We start from the raw sequence: 13,216 nt of genomic DNA, 5'->3' as shown, positions 1-13,216 counted from the left end.
ACCCTTGGCTCCGATGGCAGTTCCCTGACATACTTCACCTCCAGTTATCAGGCCAGCTTCATCTCCTGCCCCGACATCAGCTCCAGAGCCCATCCTCTTAGGAGTAATCTGCTGCTCGTACTGGTTTGGAGCTGCCACTACTGCTTCTTCAGTTGCCTAGGTCCCAGAGATGCTACTGCAGGTGGGAGCATACAGCTCGGGGCCAACAATGGCCTGCCCACCATTAGGCAAGGTGAGGCTACTGCCTCGGGTAACAAGTTCCACGTGGGGAGCAGATCCAGCCTCCAAGGAATGCATCACCTGCTGTTGCTGCTGTAATGGCTGCAATGGCTATGGTGTGCTACTTGGAGGCTGGATCTGTTACCTCCTCGACAACCCTCCTCTATGCTGTCTCTACAGCAGCCACTTGGTGAATAGGAGGTGCTGCTGATCTTCTCCCAGCCCCAGGGAGGAATTGGCGGGGGCTGCCCTCAAGAGTCTTCTGGACTTTGCGCTTACCCAGTGTGATTCAGAGCTGGCCCCTTTCTCCCACGTGACAGCCTTTGATTCCCACTTCAACCATAAGGTAAGGTTGGTTTGATTCCCCCATTGTTCCTGAGGTAGATCTTCGCTCCCTCTTTGTCCCGGATGTAAATCTTTATTCCCTGCTTGTTCCTGATGTGATGTAGATCTTCACTCAGCCCTTCTCTGGTGGAGGAGTGACACCATTTGGGGGTTGTCCTCAGGTGCGAAAATGTATTGGGATGGCTCTGGATCCAACCCTCCAGAAGGAGTTCCCTTTTACTTGCCCAGTCCAAAACACAGTTCCATTTGCCATGCTGAAGTGCCTGCCCTATTCCCACATAGTGGCACCTAAGGGAGCATGTCACTTGTTGACGCCTTAGTTTGCTTAGCCATCATAACATCTGCTGTGCCTTTGAATCTTATTTTCCCTACAGACTATACTGATCTGAGCAATGAAGATCTGGGCAGAAACCACACTCTGGATTTGAGTTCTTCATCCCCCAGGATGAAGGACACTAAACACCTACACACTACACACCTAGAATGCATACAATGAGTTTTGTAGAATGGCAGTGCGGGGCGGGAGCATCTGTCAACTCCTTGGGAGTAATCTAATGGCAACTGTATGCAAATTGGGAGTTAGACCCAGGCTAAAAGTGGACAGGGACACCCATCTTTTTTTTCTTCCCTTTCACTCCCAATGTCCTGCATACAAATAGTCCTCCCCAGTCATCAGATGAATCTTTCGATGAGCAGAGAAAGGACAATTACCCGCTTCTTAGTTGATCTACACAAATCAGCTGAGAATGGATGCTGTGTACGTGTGTGTGTGTGTGTGCGCGCGCAAGGGTATGTGCACCCATCCCCAAGTATTAGTCCTTAGTGAATGTAAGTCCTTAAGAAAAAAATGGTTAACAATCTTGGTGTAGGTATCTCACCTGGGGACTGGAGTTCAGTCCACTGTGGACGGGGTAGTACTCCCATTGAAAGCTGATATTCATAGTGTGAGATACTCCTGGATCCATTCTTGAAACCTGATGCACTGCATCATCATTTTAAAATAATATTGTCCAAAAGTAGTGCAACTGCAAGAAAACCTGCCTGTTGTAAATAACATTTGCATGAACATGCATTTCTGGAGCTATATTTTGATAATGTGTTTCTTGTTACTCCTAGAACAGCAGGCCCCTTAATTTCCTGAGAGCACTGAGGTTAATGATTTACATGAGTTTCTCTCCATCTGTGGAATAAGCTAGACAGGAAGGAGGAAAAAATGTGCACACAAAGAAATGAGTATGAAATTATCATTTTTGTGACAGCAGCAAAAGCAGGACCAGTATTGCGGACATTTCACTACATTAAGACTCCATTAATGTATGCAGAAGTCTGTAATGTATGCAGACAAAATATACTTGCATGCATGATAAGAGTAAGTACATTCTTCTATTGCAATGCATGATAGTTATGGGATTCACGAACCACTGAAGCAAGTATATTGTCCTGCAATGGGGCTAAAAGCCAGTTGATATGGGGTAACTCCTCAGCCTCTCACTGGTCCACCTTTATGTAGAGGAAATAGCACATAAACTGAAAGGATGTTCATATGCAGGAAATGTTGTAACAGTATTTCATGTATGACCCAGCCTTAAATGTGTTCAAATAAACCTTCCCCAACCAAGTTTCCCTCAGATAATGTTAGACTCCAACTCCCATGGCCAATGGTAAGGGATGATAGGAGTTGTGATCTAACTCCCATCTGAAGGGTGCATATTAGAGAAAGCTAGACTGAGTGTTCTGTTGATTACTATTCTGAATCGGAGTGGCTCACTGCTCATCTAGAATCAAAATGTGAACAAGTATAGTCAAAGCAAATCAAGAGGTATGAAGGTTAATTTGTCTCCACATCTCTTCTTGTCATATATTTTCCAACAGTACAGCAGATTAAAAAGAGAAGGAAAATATAAAATACAAATGGATATTAGGAGTGACTACAGTGGTACCTCTACTTACGCACACCTCTGGTTACGTATCCTTCAGGATACACACACAGCAAACTCGGAAGTATTTTTCCGGGTTTCGCCATGCATGCATGTGCAGAAGCGCTCTACCGCACTGCAAGCATGCGCAGAACAGGCACCTCTGGTTGCAAAAACCTCAGGATCCAACCAGAGCTCTGGAACAGATCCCATCCACAACCGGAGGTACCACTGTAGTTTATTTGTGTGTGTTTTTGGTAAGATGTGTCAATCAAGAGCCAAAAGCAATCAGTATTCTGATCTATTGGTTTCTTTCTTAGAAAGAAAGAAACTCTGTAAAGTTCAGTGACCTAATAGTTTGCAAGACTCAGCTGGCCCTTAATTTGGCTTACGGTCTCTCATCAGTTCAATGCATAAGTTTGTCATCATGAACTTCTGAACTCGTCTCATAAGAATGCCATATGGAACATGGGAAATGGTCTTCCAGCTGCTAAGTCTAAGAATTTCCATTTACAATAGCCATTCAGCAGTCAGAGAGTTCTCATTAGATCAGTGTCTTTAGGAACAGTCTTAACTGGAATCTATCCCATAGCAGATTTCTGTTATACAGAAACATGGACAGCTGCTGCTATCTCCTACAGATCTTGATTATGACAAATCTCAATCTCAAACATGAAAGAAGCTGGTCATCTTGGGACTATGTCATATTCCATTTTTCAACATAAGCTTAATATTAGTGTCTGAAAAGTTCTGACGAACATAATGTCTAATAGTCACATGCCTGTTTGCACTCTAGGTACATGCACCCAACCAACAGATGCAGTAACTTCCCTAGCATAAATCTGGAACAAAATGGGAGCCACATGGCCATTTGCATGTTTTATATTTCATAACCTATTTGTGGTCCCTGTGTTAGACTTAGAGTCTAAATGGGAGAAAGTCACGTAGAGGTGAAATGTTCAGCCTAGTCATAAAGCTGTTTCCTTGAAAGTGAGTTCAATGGAATCATTGGGATTCTGAGTAAATATGCTTAGTATCAGGTAGATAAACTGCAACACTAAGCATGTTTTAGCAGCACTGTGCCCTATTCGGGATGGTGTGAGTGCCACATTTTAAGAAAGACATTCACAGATATTCTAATCAGATGTTATGGTTACTCAGAAAGAAGCGATTTACCCTCAGGTAACTATTTTAAGCCCTCACAAAAATTCACCAGCATATTAGTGCAAGATTCTCTTACTGTGCACATTTTTGTAGGTAATTTAGCCTAATACTGTATGCATTTTTTTGCAGGAAAAATATCCCAAATATAATTCCTTTTTGTGTGTTCTTTTCACCAGTATATTGTTACACACATTTTACTCATGTATATGCCTTTTTGTACACATTAACCTGGCTGGGAAACTGCACTGCAAAATTCAGAGACATGTGAATTTCAGAGAATGGCTGCATTTCATTTCACATACTGTTTTGGAAAGAGTGAATTTGGTAGGTTTGCCCTTAAATGTGAACAGAATACAGTATCTCCTCCGTTGCTACAGGGGATAGAATGTATGTGTGTTGAGGGGTGGTTTACACTGCCCTGAGCTCCTTGGAGAATGGGTAGGATAACAATGTTATAAATAAGATTGCAGCCTTAGAAGAATTGTGGTAAGCTATTCAGCTAAGAAAAAGCAGTATCCCACATTTTAGATAACTGAATAAAAGAAATGCAGAACACAGGACTGTGAATATGTAGCTATGAAGGCAAAGCAAAAGGGTTGCATTTCATGAAAAGCAATCCTCCAGTAAGTAAATGCTGAAACTGCAGAAGGAGATTAGATGTAGAGATGGGAACATTTACAGCTGGAATGGGTTGTACAGATACCACAGGATGTTTGCATGCCGTTTATTTATTACTCTAAAATCAACTGTGACTTAAAGTGAGGCACAGCTGTAGGAATCTGTGGCTGAGAACAGGGAAGCTGGCTGGAGGAGGAAAGAATTTTCAAGTGTTTTGAAAGATTAGGTGCCTAAATTTATACCTCTGGAAGAAACCGTGTAGCAGGGGAGATCTTTGATCCTGTAAAGAGAAGCAGTGCTTGGAATAAAGTATTTTTAATTCCACCTGCATAGATATGCTCCCATATTGTTGCTGAGATGCCAACATTCTAGATTGCTAGTAAAGTAAAAACTGTAGAGTGTATTGTTCTGCCTAACTTGTGATATTCTGAAATATAGTTATTGTAAATTAAGCCCTGTATTTACCAAAAGATCCCACTTCCCAATAGTGAATAGGCGGGAAGGGCAAATATTACGTTTCCCCCCATTCTATTTTTTTTAGTTTTTTCCAGTTTCCTGGCAAATCATAGCTTAGGCTTGACAATTGTGCCAACTGCTAAGCCTATTTAGGTAAATGTAACAGCATTAAATGGGACGCAGGTGGCGCTGTGGGTTAAAGCCTCAGCGCCTAGGACTTGCCGATCGAAAGGTCGGCGGTTCGAATCCCTGCGGCGGGGTGCGCTCCCGCTGCTCGGTCCCAGCGCCTGCCAACCTAGCAGTTCGAAAGCACCTCCGGGTGCAAGTAGATAAATAGGGACCGCTTACAAGCGGGAAGGTAAACGGCGTTTCCGTGTGCGGCTCTGGCTCGCCAGAGCAGCGATGTCACGCTGGCCACGTGACCCGGAAGTGTCTCCGGACAGCGCTGGCCCCTGGCCTCTTGAGTGAGATGGGCGCACAACCCCAGAGTCTGTCAAGACTGGCCCGTACGGGCAGGGGTACCTTTACCTTTACCTTTAACAGCATTAAATATTTCACCCATTCTAACTGAACATGCAAGGGAAGCTGACATATACTTCCTCTTCTTTGCTTTACTGCTGTTACAGGGTATTTTTCTACAGATATAAACTTCCTGGTCCACCTAATGGCCTCTTAAGGTGTTACCTTCCCTGCTACACATGTTCACTTCTTATTGTGTCTTCACGTGTTATTTGTTCTTCAGTATGAGGACTTCTCCCTCCAAATCCATTTTCTCCTCTTGCTGTTCTTTGGTGTATGCTTTTGAGGCCATCACCCTCTTTTCTCCATTCCTCTAAACTGCTTATTCTGCAAGTAGGATGGAGTCCCAATAATGCCTCCCTCCCTCAACCTCTCTATTCTCCTGCTTCTCTCAGCTTTTCTCTTTCTGCCTCCTCATAAAGCCCATGCCTCCCCCATAGTATTTCTGCTTTATCTCTGGTTTGTGGGGGTTCCTACAAGAGCTTACAGAAGCACAACCCCATTACTGTTGCCTCTTTGCAACACAGTTCAAAACTATGCTCACATCTACGTCTAGAATGACCCTCAGAATGGTGCCTTGATTTCTACTGGTGCTTCTTTGTCTGTTTATACAAGGGTCATCTGGCCAAAAGGAAAAGGCCCCATGATTTACCAGAGGGTGTTGCTAGGAGGCAGGGCAGCTCTACCCACACAGTTCAGGCACATGACTTCTGAATGTCTGAGAGTATCCAACACAAGCTGCAGGCAGTGACAATTTCTATGCATTCAGCAGCTATGTATCCACATGGTGCAACCCCAGCCACTACCCACTGACTCCACTGACTCCCATTAACACCCTTTGGTGGGGAAATTCCTCCCAGCTTCTGCAATGCTGGTTTGGTACAGTGGCAAACCTTGGGGTCTCAAATTTCAGTGGCGCCCCATGCAACACCAAAATTTGGTGGCCACCTCTTGCCTTTCATTCTATATCACACTTGTGGCACTCCCAAAGCTCTGCTCCCAATGCAACCAAACCAGTTTGCTCCCCTAAATCCCCCTCTTTTGGGGACTATATATTCAGCTCACACCCCATGCCCATGGCCTGCATCTCCAACTCCACACCCCTCCATGTTACATACATGGCAAACTGCTTTTGAAACCCAAATGTGTTCCACAAGCTGTTGGGTGTGTGCCATAATGATCTACTGGCAAAAGAAAGGTCACACAAAATCCCATAGGCCATACTTAAAGTAGCTCTTTGGATCCTGGCCAAGGACTGAATCAGCTCTGATGTCCTAAACATCATCCCACACATACAGGTTTTTGATTTATTTATTTTTTAAAAAAATCAGAGACAAAGGCGGGGGGAATCCTTCAGCACACAGACATAAGAAATGTTCATCTATGTGCTGCAGGCAAAGACTGGGTATAGAGCTGTAAATTAAGGAGATGTCTTCATTCTCTGGTGCTCTGAGGTACAAGAAAGAGAAAAGGGAGAGGTGTGAAAGACACAGGCTACTTTTAAAGATCAGGGTGATCTAAGACTGACATCATTCCCTGTCTTAGAGAAAGGCCAACTCAGCATGTGCCTCATTGGTTTTGCCAGTCTTGAGTCTACAATTTGTGGTTCAACCAATGCCCAACCAAACCACCCTATGGTGTTAATTCAATAAAACACAGACTGGTGGTCATGCATTGGAATTCAGTGGATTTATACCTATGCCACAGCTAATTAAAGGCTATGTCACTGTCACTGTCACTGGATTAAATACCCTCAAACTTTTGATGTGAAAACAGAGATACACTGGTGTAATTAGAATAATCTCTGTTCTAACACGAAGGACAACTATGTAAGCTGCTCATGCATACAAACACATACATGGGACATTACTTCTACTAATGCCTCGCTCTTTTCCAAGTCTATGCTCTTCATGCATTGTATAATAGCTACTTTCATGCATGCTTCTGAAGTTTCCATATTAGTAGAACTGGTCATAGAAATTTCATTTTAAAAAAATAATTTCACTCAGAATAGCTGCAATTCACACATATTTGGATCAGCATCTATTTATATCAGCCTTCCCCAGCTGAGTGCCATCCAGATGTTTTGGAATATAGCTCCCATGAGCCTCAACTGGCACAACTGAGTTGGCTGAGGATGATATGAATTGCAGTCCAAAAGATCTGGAGGATATCAAGCTGGGGAAGACTGATTTGGACAAATATAGAAGAGGGGCACTTTAATGCTGCAAGTATTGTAGTGCAATATAAATACTCCAGAACAGATAAATGGACGTAATGCAGCGCATAAACTATGTAATTAGTTCCAACAGGAGGCAGTGATGGCCACCAACTTGGATGGTTTTAAAGAGGATTAGACAAACTCATGGAGGATAAGACTGCTATGCTACTAGCCACGGTGGCTATGCTCTATCTACACTGTCAGTGTCAGTATGCCTCTGAATGTCAGTTGCTGGGAACTGCAGGTGGGCAAAGTGCTGCTGGGCTCATGTCCAGCTTGCAGGCTTCTCAGAGGCATCTGGTCAGGATGCTGTGAGACCAGGATGCTGGACTAATGGACTGTTGACATGATCTAATAGGCTCTTCTTTTGCTCTCAAATGTTGCTAAGTATGCAGCCACTGCCATTTTTTTAAAAGGGGGGCATAAGGGTCCCACAAAAGACAGAAGAATGAGAGTATTTCTTTTTTTTAAAAAAAAGAGACAAGGATAAGTACCAGAAAATAAAGATCATTCCAGGTAAATAGGGACAGTTGACATATGCTATATGCAACGAGCTTATTCCATTGTCAGTATTGTTGGAAAAGAGAAAGTTGCCTATAGAATAATGGATTCACTTTTCAGGCACTCCAACTTTAAATAAGTAAGTAAGTCTCATTTCCAGGAAGAGTTGATCAATGCGGTTTACATCATTTCATGGTTGATGGGAGTTGGAGTCCAACAGCATCTGGAGGACCTCCCATTAGCTACCCCTAATTTACAGAATTATGAGTGAAAGTATTGTTGATGTTTAATGCATGAATTCATGGCTGCCCCCTGCCCCCTTTAGCAATAGCTAAATACAGGAGCTCCTGAGCAGGACTGGGACCACAGTGTGCAGGGAGTGCTGTTTAATCCTTTCTCCACCTCCACAGTCCTGCTGTATGTCCCCCTCAGTGGCTACTGGTGATGGGAGGGGAGCTTCCATTGATGCCAGCATCTAACAATTTACGTATTCCCAATCACCTATTAACTGCAATGACTAAAAGCTCCCTCCTCACTTAAAGAATGCTGGTGAGATTTTATTTACTTATTACTGGCAGTCTTGTACTCAGGAGTATTTTCCACCCACCCTGCTAAGTCAGGCAGTGAGGAAGATGCCATTTGCCCAACTATACTCCACCATGTAGGGAGAAAGTGAGTCTTCTTGACAGCAGAGATCTCTAAGTCAAGCTTCCAGGAAACTGCTGAAAATGATATTTCTATAAGCAAAGGCTAGCACAGAAAACAAGTCGTCAAAAGCATTTCAGGCATTCCATGGATCACTAGTTCCCCAAGTAGAATGAATCATCACTTGCTGCACCTTTATATTGGAAGGATATAAGTATAGGGCACAGCCCAGAGTTTAGCATTTTAAAGCCTTGTTAATTTTAATGGGTAAGAGTTCAGCCTGTGCTTAACTTTTGGCTGGCTCACGCCTCAAGCAAGTTAAAGTTCACTTTGTACAATTCCTCTGATATTTGGACAGATAACCATGTGAGACAGCCACCATATTCCACAGGGTAAGCCAAGTTCCCATAGTATGCCATCAAAGTGGCTGAGAATGTACTGGCAAGCAGATAGATTTGCTTTCTCAAAACACTAGATGCTCTAAATGTGTTTGCAGAATGAGGAAACATCCAGTTTTTTAATTAGATAATGGATTATAAAAACCTGATTTGGATACCACACACATAACTAGCATAACACTCTACTGCAAGAGTTTTAAAAGAAAGTATCTACACGGTATTTAGACAGCTGTTCAAATTCTGCTCTTTGACTCACATTCTAGCTTTCGGCATGTGCTTCCAGCTGGCGAAGACTTAGTCTGCGGGGGAATGGAGGTGCAGCCAAAGACACATACTGTTGTATGTGAGGGTCAGCAGAAAGAAAGGTGGAGGGAGCAATCAGAAAATGCATACACAAGAGAGAAGCTGAAGTAGCATCACGCTCCCAACACACAACGGAAATAAATCTTGCAAATTCCATCTTGAATTTTGCCTTTTTATTGGGCAAGGCAGAAGCAGTGACATCACCCAGTGTCATTTTAATGGAATGCTGCTGACCCACCTGGAAAAAAATCTGTCTAAGGGGGCTTGGACAGCACAATGCTAACTCAGAAGTTAGTCCTATTGAAATCTCTGGGGTTTAAGCGGAGTGAAGAATGAAGGGCTGGAAGTCTTTATTTTTCTTGGTTTTAGGCTACAGTCCTATACACACTTCATAAGCATGGGGAAGAAAAGTGTTCAGTTCACATTAAACTGTGTCACATTTCCCAAACCAATAAGCAAACCAAACCAAAATACAGCTATCTCTTGACATTTGCACTTCTCCAAATTTGGTGAGGCAGTTATCCAACTAATAACTGCATGAAAAAAAGCATGTATTCTGGGAAAGTGTGCACAAAAATGTATTATATTTGGGAGGGGTTGCTGACAAAATCATATTTTTAATCCTGGTGCCCTTCAGAAGTTCTGGACTGTGGTTACCATCAGTCCCAGGCAGTATAGCTGAATTGCAGTCCAAAACCTCGGGGGGGGGGGGGGGGACTCCAGGTTGGGGAAGGATGTATTAGATGATGTACACATGAAAACAGAAACAGCTTTTTCATGCAGGCCTTAAAAACAATAACAACAACTGCAAACCAATGAGGAAATGGGGAAAACGAAACTCAAGATGGTGGGAAATGAGAAAATATTATTCTCTTCCTACTTGGCCTTATGCCCCAATGTACTCAACAGGTCCTACTTCTAAAACAAATGGGATTTAAATACCATATCTTAATCTTCCTTGGCAAGTGCAGGGCTGTTTACATGGGACTCACAACACCTTAAAGAAGCCGTATTCTGTAGCTAGTCTAGTGGGCAAGCTTTATCGACATCTTGTTTTTATAATACTTGAGCGTTAGAGGTAGTACCTATGGTAGGGGACATGTTGTGCTCCTTCTGGGGTAGTTTGTCCACCTTTGATCACCACCCTGTGCTTGGCTCTCACCTGTGGCTCCTAGAAGCTGTCAGCATGCAACAGCAACCACGCCCCAGAAACAGCATTAACTGGCTAGCTAAGACGCGTGAGGGTGGCTGATGTGTCTCAATCCCACCGTGAGTTAGGGACTTGCCCTGCATGCAAATACAGGCTCCAGCGGATTGATTGGAAAAAGGAAAACTCTGATCATAAACTTCACTGCCTTGTGGGATATCCTCAGGAAAAGAAAAATCTAACGAGTAATCCCTGCACAAATCCAGAGTGGTCCTTCCAGAAACTCCTGCAGCCAAACTGGTGCTCTGTTTTCCTTTGGCCCACATCAGCAAGGCTCAGATGGGGATCTTGTCATCTGGGCAGCCCAGGACAGACCTGCCCAGGCTTGTGCCCCAGGGAGGTCACTGTGCTGCTGCTAATGCAACAGTTTGACTTCACTCCCAGACACGCACTCCATTGTCTCCTGAGACAGATGGGTGCCAACTATTTACTCTTTTAAAAAGATTGTATTTTTTCTAGTCTTAATTTTGAACCAAATGCAACCTTTATTAGACAACAATATCATCAAGTTTAGACAACAATATCATCACTTCTAAAGCAAAAGTAGATTCCACCACTGCCAGAAATAAAAATGGAAAAGCCTGCAGTTTGAATGGCCAATAATGAAAGTGGAATAGCGAGTGCAGACAAGCTGTCAACAAGTTTCTTTGGCTGCCTCTATCAAAAAAGTAGGACTCGTGATTAGTTTCTAGGACTTCAGAAAGGTTCTCTGCATACTTATGGCTTTTTCACTGACCTTTGTTGTCTTGACTATAATAATGCAAAGATTTGTGCCAGAGTCCAATGCTGTATGTTTAAATGATATAAAATAATGGCACATGTAATGTTAAGCAGCTGCCTGGGATTTTTCCAAATGGGAACTAATGCTGTAATTCTGCCCACTATTTCAATCTGGCATAATTAGGTGCAGCTGTGTGCAGGGTGACAGGCATACTTGCCACTCATAACAAAACTTAGGATTGTAATTGTGTGTCCTGTTTCATGTGTTTTAAAGGACTATTTCAACCATCAGCGGAATCCATACCCTCCTACTTACGTAGCCCTGACAGTTGATCATTATATGCAAATGTTCTCTGTTGTAATACACATCACTTGTATTCAATCATCTGTCCGGGCTGTGTATGGTAGCCCTCTCCCCCACATTTCTGAATTACACAGGATTATACAGGACTGGAGAGATAGACACTTGAGACTTTTTATATTCTCAGGCTATTGGCTCCCATTTAAAGATAAGACATCCAGTCTAGTGCTTTTGCCTGTCTGTTTCTGTAACACCCCATTATGTCATAGTGGGTTGCTTTCTGCTAAGTGTAAGCTACAAATAAATTGTGTTCATTCATCTGTCCAATTACCTGGTGAAGAACCCACTGTCAGTGGAAGAGGTGGAGCCCAGTCCCCAGCCCTCAAGGATACTAGCACCAAAAGCTTCATGTCTAGACCAAAGAGTGATGACACGCTATGCAGACACGGGCTCAGTGCAACTGGTCTTCTTGTGTGTAAGGGGTTGACTTGTGAGTAAGGAATTCCTGTTGCTCCTTCACTGCCAGCAACTGCAATCAGAGTGCCGTTAAGGCATCTGTAGTATATAATGCCTCCCTTGTCCTCCTTGCTGAGATTCCCTGTGATACAATGGTACCTCGGGTTACGTACGCTTCAGGTTACATACACTTCAGGTTACAGACTCCGCTAACCCAGAAATAGTACCTCGGGTTAAGAACTTTGCTTCAGGATAAGAACAAAAATCACACGGCAGCGGGACGGCAGCAGTGGGAGGCACCATTAGCTAAAGTGGTGCTTCAGGTGAAGAACAGAGTCAGGTTAAGAATGGACCTCCGGAACGAATAAAGTACTTAACCCAAGGTACCACTGTATTGACCTGGCCTTGCTTTTGGCTCCTGTTTTGAAGCCAGATTGATTTGTTGTGCTTCACCTAAGCTTGTTGTAACCATGTGGCACCTTGAATCTTGGTTTCATGGGTAAATGTTTTGTTAACAGCAGGGCTGGCCTGCCCATGAGACAAGGTGAGGCAACTGCCTCAGGTGGCAGGATCCACATGGGCAGACGGTCTGACCTCCATGCCATTGCTGCCATGGTGGCGGTAGTGGCTGTGGCATGCTCCTTAGGGGCTAGATCTGCTGCTGTCATGTCACTCCGATGCCACTTCCACAGCAACCTCTTGAGAAATAGGAAGTACTGCTGGTCTCCTCCCACCTCTAGGGATGAAATGGTGGGGACTGCCTTTGGCGGTCTCCTGGGGTTTGCACCATCCATTGTGATTCAGAATGGGACATCCCCCCCCCCACATTTGATTCCAGTTTCAACCATCCAGTAAGATTGATTTGATTCCTTCCCTTGTACCCAATCATGATGTAGATCTGCATTCCTCCCTTTCTTCCCTGGCAGGGACTGGGATACCATTTTGTGATTTGCCTCAGGTGCCAAAATGTCTTGGGCTAAAAGTTTATGCTCTCCTTGGACTGGAGTATAAACCTGAGTGTATAGAAAGAAGATTCCACCTAAACATTAGGAAGAACTTCCTGACAGTAAGAGCTGTTCGACAGTGGAATTTGCTGCCAAGGAGTGTGGTGGAGTCTCCTTCTTTGGAGGTCTTTAACCAGAGGCTTGACAACCACATGTCAGGAGTGCTCTGATGGTGTTTCCTGCTTGGCAGGGGGTTGGACTCGATGGCCCTTGTGGTCTCTTT

Source organism: Podarcis cretensis (genome assembly GCF_951804945.1).
Source record: "Podarcis cretensis genome assembly, chromosome: 9".
NCBI classification, from domain to species: domain Eukaryota; kingdom Metazoa; phylum Chordata; class Lepidosauria; order Squamata; family Lacertidae; genus Podarcis; species Podarcis cretensis.
The sequence above is the reverse complement of the archived record's forward strand: the minus strand, read 5'-3'. Positions refer to the sequence as shown.